The following is an 11,683-nucleotide window of genomic DNA, read 5'->3' as shown; positions in this document are numbered from 1 at the left end:
AAAAGGAAGAGGAAGGGGAGACAAGTGGTGGGACCACTAAATAAGGAGGAAGGAGATCTAGTGACTGATATGAGGGAACAGGCACAGATGCTAAATGACTATTTTGCCTCTGTTCTCCCCAAAGCAGGACGGGGGAGATCCGCATAGGAGATTAGATGAGGCTGGGGACTTAGGGGCACAGATTAGAGTCCCCCCCCTTGAAGTCAAGGGGCTCCTCAGGGCATTGGACGTTACAAAGGCGCCAGGCCCTGACGGGTTGCACCCAAGAGTACTTAGAGAGTTGGCAGGGGTTCTCTCACGCCCGCTGGCCTCCATTTTTGAGGCTTCGTGGAGAACGGGTGAAGTTCCAGAGGACTGGAGGGTGGCATCAGTGGCCCCAGTGTAGGAAAAACAATGGAAAGGCTCGTAATAGAGAGAGATCTAGTGATGCTAGACAGGGAAGGGAGGCTGACAGCCACACAACACGGCTTCCGCAAAAACAGGTCCTGCCAGAAAAACCTTGTGGGATTCTATGACACGGTTTCCAGATGGCTGGATGGAGGGGGTGCAGTGGATGATGGTTTATCTGGATTTCAGCAAGGCCTTTGACAAAGTGCCCCATGGTATCCTGGCTGAAAAACTGAGGAGTTTTGGGATACACCAAAGCACTGTCCAGTGGATTAGGGCATGGCTGACTGACCGAAAGCAGAAGGTAACCATTAGTGGGGAATCATCGGGATGGCGGCCAGTGACAAGCGGGGTCCCCCAGGGCTCTGTCCTGGGGCCGATCCTGTTTAATCTTTTCATTAATGACATGGAAGAAGGGGTGAACAGTCTGCTGATCATATTTGCAGGTGACACTAAAACTGGAGCAGTGGTCACAACTGAGGAGCAGGTACCCCAGATCCTCAAGGATCTGGACAGACTGTGGAAGTGGGCAGGAGACAACAGGATGGCGTTCAATGTGGAGAAGGGCAAGGTCTTGCACTTGGGGCATAGGAATAGCTGTCATAAGTACAGGTTGGGGGACAAGTGGCTGGAGAGCAGCACTTGTGAAAGGGACCTCGGGGGGCTGGTTGACTGCAGGCTGAACGTGAGCCAGCCGTGTGACGCAGTGGGCAAGAGGGCGAACGCCACCCTTGGTTGCATAGCCAGAAGTGTGGCTTCTAGATCAAGAGAGGTATTACTGCCACTCTACACGACTCTGGTGCGCCCGCAGCTGGAGTATTGTGCTCAGTTCTGGGCCCCTCATTACAGGAAGGATATAGCCAGGTTGGAGTCAGTGCAGCGCAGGGCCAAAAGGTTGGTGGCCAGTTTGCAGGGGGAGCCGTATGAGGCGAGACCGAGGGAACTGGGTCTCTTCAGCCTGGAGAAGAGGAGACTCAGGGGGGATCTGTGGGCGACATGCAGGTATGTGAGGGGGTGTCACACGGAGGTGAGGAGAGACCTGTTCTCCCCTGCAGAGGAAGGCAGGATGTGCTCCAACGCAGCAAAGCTCAGGGAACCCAGGTTTCGTTTGGATGCCAGGAAGCACCTTGGAACGGAAAGATTGCCGGGGCTCATGCAGCCTGCTGACACAGATCCCTCCCTTCTTATACACATGGGAACAAAGGATAAAGGCCTGTATAAATGACACTCTGACTGGTCTGTGATTCTGCAATTTTGCAAGACAGGAGCGTGATGGGAATAGACACTGCTGCCCGAGTGCCGCCCAGGCCTCCCGGTGTTCGGTGTGTGCTGCTGATTCTTCGGCACTGTCTCACTACCAGCCTGATCTCCTAAAGCTCTCCTGACTTTTCAAAACATACAGTCAAGAACCAGAATGGTGCAGAATTATGGCATACTGATAAAATCTCCAGACTTTGCTTGGAGAGGAATCGGTTTGGTTCATTTTTCACGTCTCTGATTTCGTATTTTGGAACTGAGTCAATTTAAATTCAGTTATTTTTGGAATGCACGGTCGTCTCTGCTTCGCAGTGGAGTTTTCCAGTCCACTCACGTGCACTTCTGGGGGTGGGGGAAGGGGGCAAAAACCGATTCCGTTCGGAAATCTGCTTACAGGGAAGTAGATTTCGCTGGAGACCTAATGGCAGGCGGCGGTCTGCCTTCTGCCGGGCTGTGTCCAGAATATTTTGGACGGTTCCCTGCCGCAGTGCAAAGCTGCTTCTTGGGTCCCATCCGAGCGCTGGACAAGCACAGGCACGGCATGCTGGGCGGCCACCGCTTCCCAGCTGGACACAGCGAACCCTCCCTTGCCGACTGGCTCGCTCCAGGAGATCTTCTGAAGCGGTTCGACAACAACCCTGCGTGCCGGAGACGCCTCCGCTCCCTCCCACAACACTCCAAAGGCTCAAATTGACTTGCAGGTGCCTCGTGAAAACCGATTTGCATTCTCCAGGTGGAGCTGCGCCCCAGCTGCGCAGCCCAGGTGCTCCGCTAATCCATCAAGACGCGCCTATCTTGCAAGCGCACATTGAGCCGGACATGAATGGCATCAGACGCGGCCTTTCCGAGCGGAGCCACTTCGCGCCCCTTCTAAGCTCCCCCGGGAGTGTTTCTGGGGCTGGGGGGTGTTTCTGTGCTTGCCCATACGAAGCCGGGGCACCCACCCTATTAAGGAGTGGGCCCGGGAGCCGGGGGCGAATTGGCTGAGAGCGCGTTGGCCAGCTCCGCGCCAGTTTGGGCAAGCACCTGGGGAGGGCCGTGGGAGCGGATTTGTTTGAAATAGAAACATAGAAACAGAGCGAGTCAGAAGGGGCCTCCTGGGCCATCTAGTCTGACCCCCGGCTCCAGCCGGCTCCGCTCACGACATGCCCACCATGTGCACATCCAGCCTGTCCTTGAACACCTGCACCAATGGGACCTCGACCGCCTCCCGTGGGAGCCCGTTCCACACCCTCGGGGTCCTAGCTGGCAGGAAATGCTTCCTGGCATCAGAGGAAGGCAGTTCCAGGGATGAGGTGCCCCCGTGGCCCCCGGAGGCAGCTTCTCCCACCCGCCAACCAGCCTCCGGGCTGTGTGCGTAATTGCTCCACGCACGGTGCAGCATCCAGCAGCTGGATCGGGCCTTTCCCGATGCCCCCGCAGGCCCAGGGCTGCCTTTCAAAGAGCGGCCGGAATGGTGGGTGGGGAGAATGGCGGAGAAGGGAGAGAGCTGATGGGCGCAGAGGCCCCCGTGCAGGGGTGGCACCCCAGTGGGAGGCTGCCGGGGAGCGGCAAAATGCCCGGCTGCTTCTCCAGGGGCCTGGGCAAGCTGCTGCTAGCCAGTGTGGGCCCTGCTGGGCTGATGGTGCGGCCGGATGAGAAGATGCTCCTTCAGCCCGAAGGTGGTGGGAGGAGGAGGAGGAGGAGGAGGAGGAGGAGAATTTGTTCAGATTCTGTCCTGCCCAGCAGCCCAGGAGCTGGGTCTTTTCAGCCTTGGGGGGAGGAGACTCCAAGGGGATCTATGGGCAACATACAGGTGTGTGAGGGGGTGTCACACGGAGGTGGGGAGAGACCTGTTCTCCCCTGCAGAGGAAGGCAGGACGCGCTCCAATGGAGCAAAGCTCAGGGAGCCAAGGTTCCGTTTGGATGCCAGGAAGCATTTCCTGCCAGTCGGGACCCCGAGGGTGTGGAAGGGGCTTCCACGGGAGGTGGTTGAGGCCCCATCGGTGCGGGTGTTCAAGGACAGGCTGGGCATGCACATGGCGGGCATGTCATGAGCGGAGCAGGCTGGAGCCGGGGGTCAGACTAGATGGCCTGGGAGACCCACGTTTCTATGTCTGAGCTTTCGATATCCCAAGCATGCAGCGGGTGCTCCAACCCACGGACCCGGAGGTGGAAAGCCAGCAAGCCCTCCCGGCCTCCGAAACCCCTGTGCCACATGCCCTGGGACTGGCGAGCATCTTCCAACTTCCTTCGTCCTTTGGGAGCCGGAAGCTCTGTGCAGGCGTCCCCCACCGGCCTCCCTCCACAGATCCCCAGCTCTCGAAAAGCATCAGCACAATCGAGTGCGGGAGCGTTATCCTGTGGGGCATCTCCAAACTTTTTAATATCATGTAAATGCCGGGCACTTATGAGCCCAGATGCGTTCGAGTTTTCAATTAAAATGCAAATACCGTTCAAGGATTTACACAGGTTGGTACCTCTAATTTTTATAAATGCGCATTAAGAAAAGGAGGAGGAGATAAAAGGAAGAGAGCCCAGTCTTTTGTAAGTGCAGTGCTGCAGAGGTCTCTCTTCTCCCCAGATCAAGTTAATTAGCCACCGTTTGTTTTGTAGATTTTCGGGAGGGTGGGGCCATGGGGGGTTGGGCCTCTTTCACTGGATTCTACCTGCAACTCTTAAAATACCGCAAGGGTCCAGCCCTGGGAGTGGTGAGGCTACCTCTGAGCATGTGCAGAGCGCTCTGCCCATACACACCAACTGCCATGCGGGAGGGGGCCATCTTGTCCAAGGCGCCATGTGGCCACTTCCCGGAGGTTGCAGCAGGACCTCGGGGGGGGGGGTCCGGAGCAGTCCCGATGCCCCCTGGCACTCTGGCTTCCTGCCCCTTCCCGCAGTGCCGCTCGAGCGGGGTGGCCCGAAACCCCCGTCCGGAGAATGCCCGGCGGCATGCTGCACGGAGCTTGCACGGCTCCCGGGTCCGAGGCTCACGCGCCCGGAAGCGTTGCGATGCAGGAACAACAAGGCCACCTTTACAAAACAGCAGAAGTCCAAAACTGAGCGGGGCACAGAAGCTCCCCTGCGAAGGACGACGCACTGCGAGCCCAGAGCGAGACGGCCCTTGCGGCAACCAAAAGGCCGAGCAAGAGCAGTACCGCCGTCAGCTTCCGCGTTGAAAGGGACCCCTCAGAAAACGCGAACGCCGGACACAACCCTCGTCACGTCACGGAGGTGGAGGCAGCTCCCGTGCCGCAGGTTGTGACGGAAGCCTGAGATCTGCGCTGCGGCATCGCTGTTAGTGGTTTGGATCAGGCGGCGCAGGAGATGCTCGGCCAGTGCGCAGAGGACACGGCGGGTGGGGGGCTGATCCCCACAAGACGGGCACAGCACTCAAGCCGTCGGGTGGCGCTCCGGGCTGAGATGATCGCGGGACGGGCTGGTCCCCCTCTGCCCGGCCCTGGCCAGGCCTCGCCTGCAGCCCTGAGTCCGGTTCTGAGCACTCCAGTTGGAGCAGGATGCAGGCAAGCTGGGAAGCGTGCAGAGGAGGGCGGCAGGGGTGGTCCGGGGACCTGGAAAGCCCCCTGAGGAGAGGCTGAAAGAGCAGGGCATGATTGGCTCCACATCACCAGAAGGATGGAGCCGGGTTGGAATCGGTGCAGTGCAGGGCCACGAGGATGGTGGCCGGATTGCAGGGGAAGCCGTATGAGGCGGGACTGAGGGAGCTGGGTCTCTTCAGCCTGGAGGAGAGGAGACTCCGAGGGGATCTGTTGGCCACATACAGGTATGTGAGGGGGTGTCACACGGAGGTGGGGAGAGACCTGTTCTCCCCTGCAGAGGAAGGCAGGACGCGCTCCAACGGAGCCAAGCTCAGGGAGCCCAGGTTCCATTTGGATGCCAGGAAGCACTTCCTGAGAGTCAGGACCCCTAGGGTGTGGAATGGGCTTCCACAGGAGGTGGTTGAGGGTGTTCAAGGATAGGCTGGACTTGCACATGGTGGGCATGTTGTGAGCGGAGCCGGCTGGAACCGGGGGGTCAGACTAGATGGCCCAGGAGGACCCTTCTGACTTGCTCTATGTATAGGCCTGAGAAGTGTAGACTGAGGGGGAGACAGGATATCTCTCTATAACTACCTCAAAACCTGTCACAAAGAGGAGGGCCGGGGTCTCCTCCCATCATCCCAAAGTGCAGGACATGGCATGACGGGCTGAAGTTACGGAGAGCCAGATTCCGGCTGGACATCAGGAAAAGCTCCTTGACGGGTAGAGCCGTACCACAGGGGAACCAGTGGGCTAGGGGGGTGGGGGCCGTCCTGCACTGAAGGCCGTCATGGTGCAGCTGGCCAGCCCCCCAAGAGGGACGGGGGACGGGTTGCCCAGCAGAGCAGGGGCTGGCCCCGAGGGCCCTCCGGCCCCTTGCAACTCTGCCATTCCATGCTTCTATGATGCCAGGATCCTGTTTGCAGGATTCCGAGGTTATGGGTTATGTTTTCTCCTCGGTATCAATGCCAGAACTTCAGTATCCTCCTTTGTGCTCCACATTCGCAAGGAGCCGCACCCACTGCAGGTCGCTGGTTTCCGATAGTTATTTCGTTGTGGAACTTCTCTCCCAATATATGGATTTCTTTCCAAAGCTTTCCATGCCACATGCCCAGTGATAGATATTCCTCTCCCAGCTGCAACCGGCCATGAACGGGAACGATGTGCTGGCAGCTCCGGATCTTAAGCCCTTCAGTGCACAGCCTCCGTGGGAGCTGCCCGTCCGTTCCCCGAGGCATTAAATCGGCGCATTAAATCGGCACAGACCCTCCAAGCATTCCCCCAGAGGTAGCTGCCCGTACAAATATTTCCTCTTAAAGGCCTGCCCTCCTGCCAGAGGGAGGGTCTTTCCAGCGTGCCCAAGTGAGACGCTCGGAGGCCTGGGGCAGCACCCTCAGCACTCCAATTCAGTCTGAGAGCCATCTCGAACGTGCCGGAATTATTTGGGGTGGACGCCCTCGTGCCCCAGGAGATCACTCGCTGCGGGGCTTGGAAGGGTGAGCCGATCGCGAGCCCTCCGAGAATCCTCCACAGGACAAGCCAAGCAGCGAAGCGGGCCTGGCCTTGTCCCCCTCGTCTCCTGCCCGGCACTCGACACGAGCTGGGCTCTTTCCCCTGCCTAGCCCCGTGGGACACAGCAGGGCAGGGGGAAGGCGTCCGGAGCAGCTTCAGGGTCCCTCTGGCCCTGGCATCTCTCCTTGCCTCCCTTCTCCACCCACTTCATAGAATCATAGGGAGTGATAGAGAATCATGGAATTGTGTTTTGTTTTGTCGCAAAGTTGTGCCCAACCCATCGCGACCCCATGGACAACATTCCTCCAGGCTCTCCTGTCCTCCACCATCCCCCGGAGTCCACCCAAGCCCACACGCACTGCCCCATCCAGCCACCTCATCCTCTGCCATCCCCTTCTCTTTCTGCCGTTAATTTTGCCGTCATAGAATCAGAGTAGAGTTGGAAGGGGCCATGAAGGCCATCGAGACCACCCCCGTGCTGTTGCAGGACACCAATTCACACCATCCCACCCAGATGGCTGCCCAGTTTCCCCTTGAATGTCTCCAGTGTGGGAGAGCCCCCCACCTCTCCGGGCAGCTGGTCCCACTGCCGTTTTGCTCCAACAGTGAGGAAGCTTCTCCTGATGTCCAGCCTGGATCTGGGTTGTTGCAGCTTGAATGGATTATTCCCTGTCCTGCACTCTGGCACCAGCAAGACGAGACCTTGACCTTCCTCTTTGTGGCAGCCCTTGAGGTCCTTCTAGAGGGAGACCATGCCCCCCCCCCCAGCCTTCTCTTCTCCAGGCTCTCTCCAGGGTTGTCTTCCTGAGAGCACATGCATTGAGCTGGCAGGGAAGGCCAGGCTCCAACTCCCCACGCCGAGGGTGGATGCCGTCCCTGAGCTCAGCTCAGGGAATCCAGGTCCTGCGTGGCTCCCTCTGATGCTCTCCGGCACAATGAGATCCCCTGCTCAGGATGCCTCTGCATACAAATCAGCCACTGTGAGCTCCTACCGGCCTTTTTCTAGCCACCGCTCTCCCACTCTCCGGAAAAGCCTGCCCCGGGCCTCAGAGGAGCTGCTGGTTGCCTTCCATTTTGAAGGAAGCAGCTTTCTGTTTGCAGACCCGGCTGCAGGACAGTGGGTGCCCTGGAGCAGTTCTGGATCAGGGAAAAGGATCGCTTTGAAGAACAGTCAAAACCGTTTTATCCCCCATGATCATCCGCAGGATGAAAAGCCAATCTGCAGCTTTAGCTTTGACCAATATCAATACATTTGCCTTCACGCATCAGCAAGTCCCGGCCTGCACAAGCCAATATTCTCAGGACGTGCACAGAAGCTCTGGATCGCTTCTAAACGTGCGACACACTGAAAGGGCAGGTTTGTCCCCTGTTGGCGACAGGCAGGTCCGGGGGGGAGGGGGGGAGGAATGAAGAGGTGGGTCATGACCCTTTCCCCCTGCAGTGGAGGGCAGGATGCGTGCCAGTGGAGCAAAGCTCAGGGAACCCAGGTTCCATTTGGAGCCAGGAAGCACTTCCTGACAGTTGGGACCCCGAGGGTGTGGAATGGGCTTCCACGAGAGGTTGTTGAGGCCCCATTGGTGAGGGTCTTCAAGGACAGGCTGGACATGCGCATGGAAGGCATGTTGCAAGCAGTCAGCTGGAGCCGGGGGTCAGACTAGATGGCCGGGGAGGCCCCTTCTGGCTCACTCTCTATGTTTCTATGTGTTTGGCTTTGCCTACCCAAAGAGCCCGGACGAACGGTGCATGGCAAGGAGGCCACAGCCAAGGGGAGCTGGCCCCTTCTTCGGGCAGCCCTGGGGGCGCTGGGCAGGGTGGCCATGTGGCCTGGCATGGGCCCAAGTGCTTCCCGGCATCCAAACGGAACCTGGGTTCCCTGAGCGTGGCTCCCCTGGAACGCATCCTGCCCTCCTCCGCAGGGGAGAACAGCGCTCCACCCACCTCCAGAAGGCTCTGCTCCTCGAGCCCTGCCAAGCCATGATGGTGCTGAGCTGCCCCTGGGGCTGCAAATCTCAGGGCACGCCCCAGGGTGGTCCTGGGCACCCGTCCGGGGGGTCCTGCAAGGGGCCGAAAGGGCAGAGTCCCCTGCCTGCCTGTGCCCACGGTCCTGGGCCCACAGAGATGGAAGGAAGGGCTGCTCCGTGTGAGGCACCCCAGGGAGGGGCCCCTCCTCTTCCTCACGCAGGAGCAGCCGGGAGAGAAAGGCAGGGCCAGGGAGGCTCCTGGGTGGGGGTGCTGGGGGTCCCCCTGGGAGACTGTCCATGCCTCTCCACCGCATGGCTGTTCGCAGGGGAAACTCCCTGTGCTCACCGACAGGGCAGAGGGCAGACGGAGGGCTGCCCCCAAAGGCCCGTTTGGCCCCCGAGGAGTGGAGAAGGAAGGGCAGGAGGACAGAAGGGAGCGGCTGAGGAGTCCGAACCGGAGTCGGGCACACAGCCCAGAGTATTGTGCCACTTGGCACCTGATGCTCACACACACAGATGCGCGTTTTCACTTGGAAATCCAAAGCACATGCATCTGCTTTCAATACTGAAAACCTGCACGCTTGCAAAAAACAGTTTGATTATTAAGCCAAGGAAGATGTCCGTGGTCACAAGTCTTTCCTTGTGCTGACCTTTGAGGCTTCAGGGATGCAGCTGAGTTTACCCGAGTTCCATGGCATTTTCATTTCCTTTTCCCAGCTTCTCATCATTTGAGGAATTCATTAGGCAATGCAGGCTTTTCTTTTCTTTTTTTATGTTTGGAAAAAAATTGAGATAGAATTTTAATTATATTTTGTTCAGTCTCATGAGGCTTCCAGGCTTGAATTGCCATGAATAAATATGCAGGAGGGCTAGTTTATTATGCCATGACTCATGAAATCTGCATCCAAGGGGAGGCAGGGTTTATCTCGGTGTTATCTCTGACAGACATTTCCCTTCGCTCTTCTGAAATGCTCTGTGCTGAAGCAGAAGCAGAAGTCGCAGCCAAAGAAGAGGAAGAGGAAGAAGAGCTGAGAAGAGGACTGGATGGACATCCAGTTCCCAGTGCTAAAAGATGGAGCTTCACACTGGGGATACTGAAGAACCCCAAAATATGGGATGCACAAGAATCCGAGGAGAAAGTGTACATCAGCACTATTTTCCGGGAGAAGTGCGATGGCTTTCATGGAACTTGTCTAGAGAGTTCCAGCTAGTCCGGCTTGCATTCCCACAATCCCTGAATATGCAACAGCTCATTTCGTTTCGTTTGCAAGCGGTTTTTGCATGCATGCCGCTCCCCACATTTCAAGTGCATCATCGGCTTTGCAGCTGGACATTCGGCTCATGCACAGCAAGCAGCACCCCTGCAAGCTCGCTCAGGGATGGGCCTTGTGGTTGTGCACCCGCAGGCCTGTTCGCAAGGGCACGAAGGGATGGGCTTGGGAGCACCTGGCGCAGGACGACTGCGTGCTCAGTGCGCATCGGCTGCATGCGCAGTTCTTGTCGGTCCGGCTGCTCTGCTGCAACCACGTGGACGGCAGCACAGCAAGGGCCTCCGTGCCCGAATCCACGTTCCTGGTCCTGGAGCGCCCCATTCTTGGAGGAGCCCCTGGCGGCGAAGAGGCACAGGAAGAGGATGCCACCCTCTCCCACAGGCCGGACTCTTCATATCGCAGCCCCCCACCCCCCCTTCCAGTTGAAAAGTCTGAAGAAACGGAAGATCCGAGGGCTTCTGGCCACCAGCCCCGTTGGCGGCTTCGCAGAAGTGCATTCGCTCTAGAGCAGCGTGAGGAGGGCAAGGGGCCGGAAACCGGTGGACCCTTCCATCCCTCGACTGCTCTGCAGGGCCGGAGGATGAATAGGCTCCGCCCCCCTCCCCCTGCCCCGTGGGAGGCTGTCGGTGGTGCCCGCTCCTTTCCAAGCACGGGCCACCCGTGCGTTGGCCTCGCGTCAGCCCAAGGGCCAAGCTGAGCCCAGCTGGAACCTCCTGGTCGTCTCTCTTGCCTCGGAGGTGCAACACCAGAAAGCCCACGTCCAACTGAACCCCTTGGACTTCGCACACTTTCCCCACCCATCGACCAACAGTCGGGGAGCGCCCGTTTCTGCAGAACTGCTCAAAATAGTGGCGAGCGTTTGGGGTGGAAAACTACATGCCTCTGGCAGAGTTTGCAGAAATGCAACATGCAGATCGTGGTTTCCACAACCCGGAACCGACTCCTTAGATCCAAGCCAGCTGTTGCTGTTGGAACACTGAACACTGAACATGGGACACTTGGAAGCCCTTCCTTCCACCGCAGACGCTCATGCACCTTCTGGGCTGATCGCTAACTTCGGATTTGGGTGCTATTCAAGCCTTTTCGAAGGGAGGCCCGAATTTTATGCAAATTTCCCTGTTTTTTAAAAAATGCTGACGTTTGAATTCTGGCTCAACTCACATTGCTGACCTGCTGACAGGATACAGTTAAGACCGCCCCCCCACCCCAGCTTCTCACCCCGTTGGATTTTTCACGCACCCCTAAATGGCCCACCCGGGTCTCAATAAAAGGTTGTCATTTTGCGCGTTGTCTTGGTTGGTGACGAGGGCCACCGTGAGCCGCAGGGGCACGGTGACCTGACCGTCTGGGAAGAGAGTGGCAATAAAACTCGGTTGTATAAAAGTTGTAATGAAACTTTATTGCTTTGCCTCCTGCCATGGACGGGAAGTTCCTATGAAACAATGGCCATGAACTGAAACACCCCTCTGGGTGTACGTCCCACTCCAAGATTATCGCATTTCGGGTAGCTGGGAGCTGACGGCACTCCCCTACGCGCCCCTTTTCTAAAAGATAGCAGAACTTCCATTCTTATGGGTCCATCTCTCCCAAACATTCACAACAGAAACTGGACCCCCCTGTGGATCCCGCTCCTGCTCGCCTCCTGGAATCAGGCAATCGGCCGGCCCAGTTTTCTAACGTGACAAGACCATTTTGAATTTTGGCTCTGTCTCTAGAGCATTTGCCCTCCTACCCAAAGTTCTCTCTTCTACAAATGTGAAAACCTCCCCCCACCATTTGC

The 11,683-nt window shown here is 57.8% G+C and overlaps 1 protein-coding gene across 1 annotated transcript in view; it reads right to left on the bottom strand.

Annotated features, from left to right (window-relative positions):
• MDGA2 (MAM domain containing glycosylphosphatidylinositol anchor 2) overlaps positions 1 to 11,683 on the bottom strand; it is a 193,508-nt gene that overhangs the window by 103,411 nt on the left and 78,414 nt on the right. The gene's annotated exons all lie outside the window — the stretch shown is intronic.

Source organism: Varanus komodoensis, unplaced genomic scaffold (assembly GCF_004798865.1).
Source record: "Varanus komodoensis strain SLA01 unplaced genomic scaffold, ASM479886v1 scaffold3, whole genome shotgun sequence".
Classification (NCBI taxonomy): domain Eukaryota; kingdom Metazoa; phylum Chordata; class Lepidosauria; order Squamata; family Varanidae; genus Varanus; species Varanus komodoensis.
This window is presented reverse-complemented; position numbering and strand designations above follow the sequence as displayed.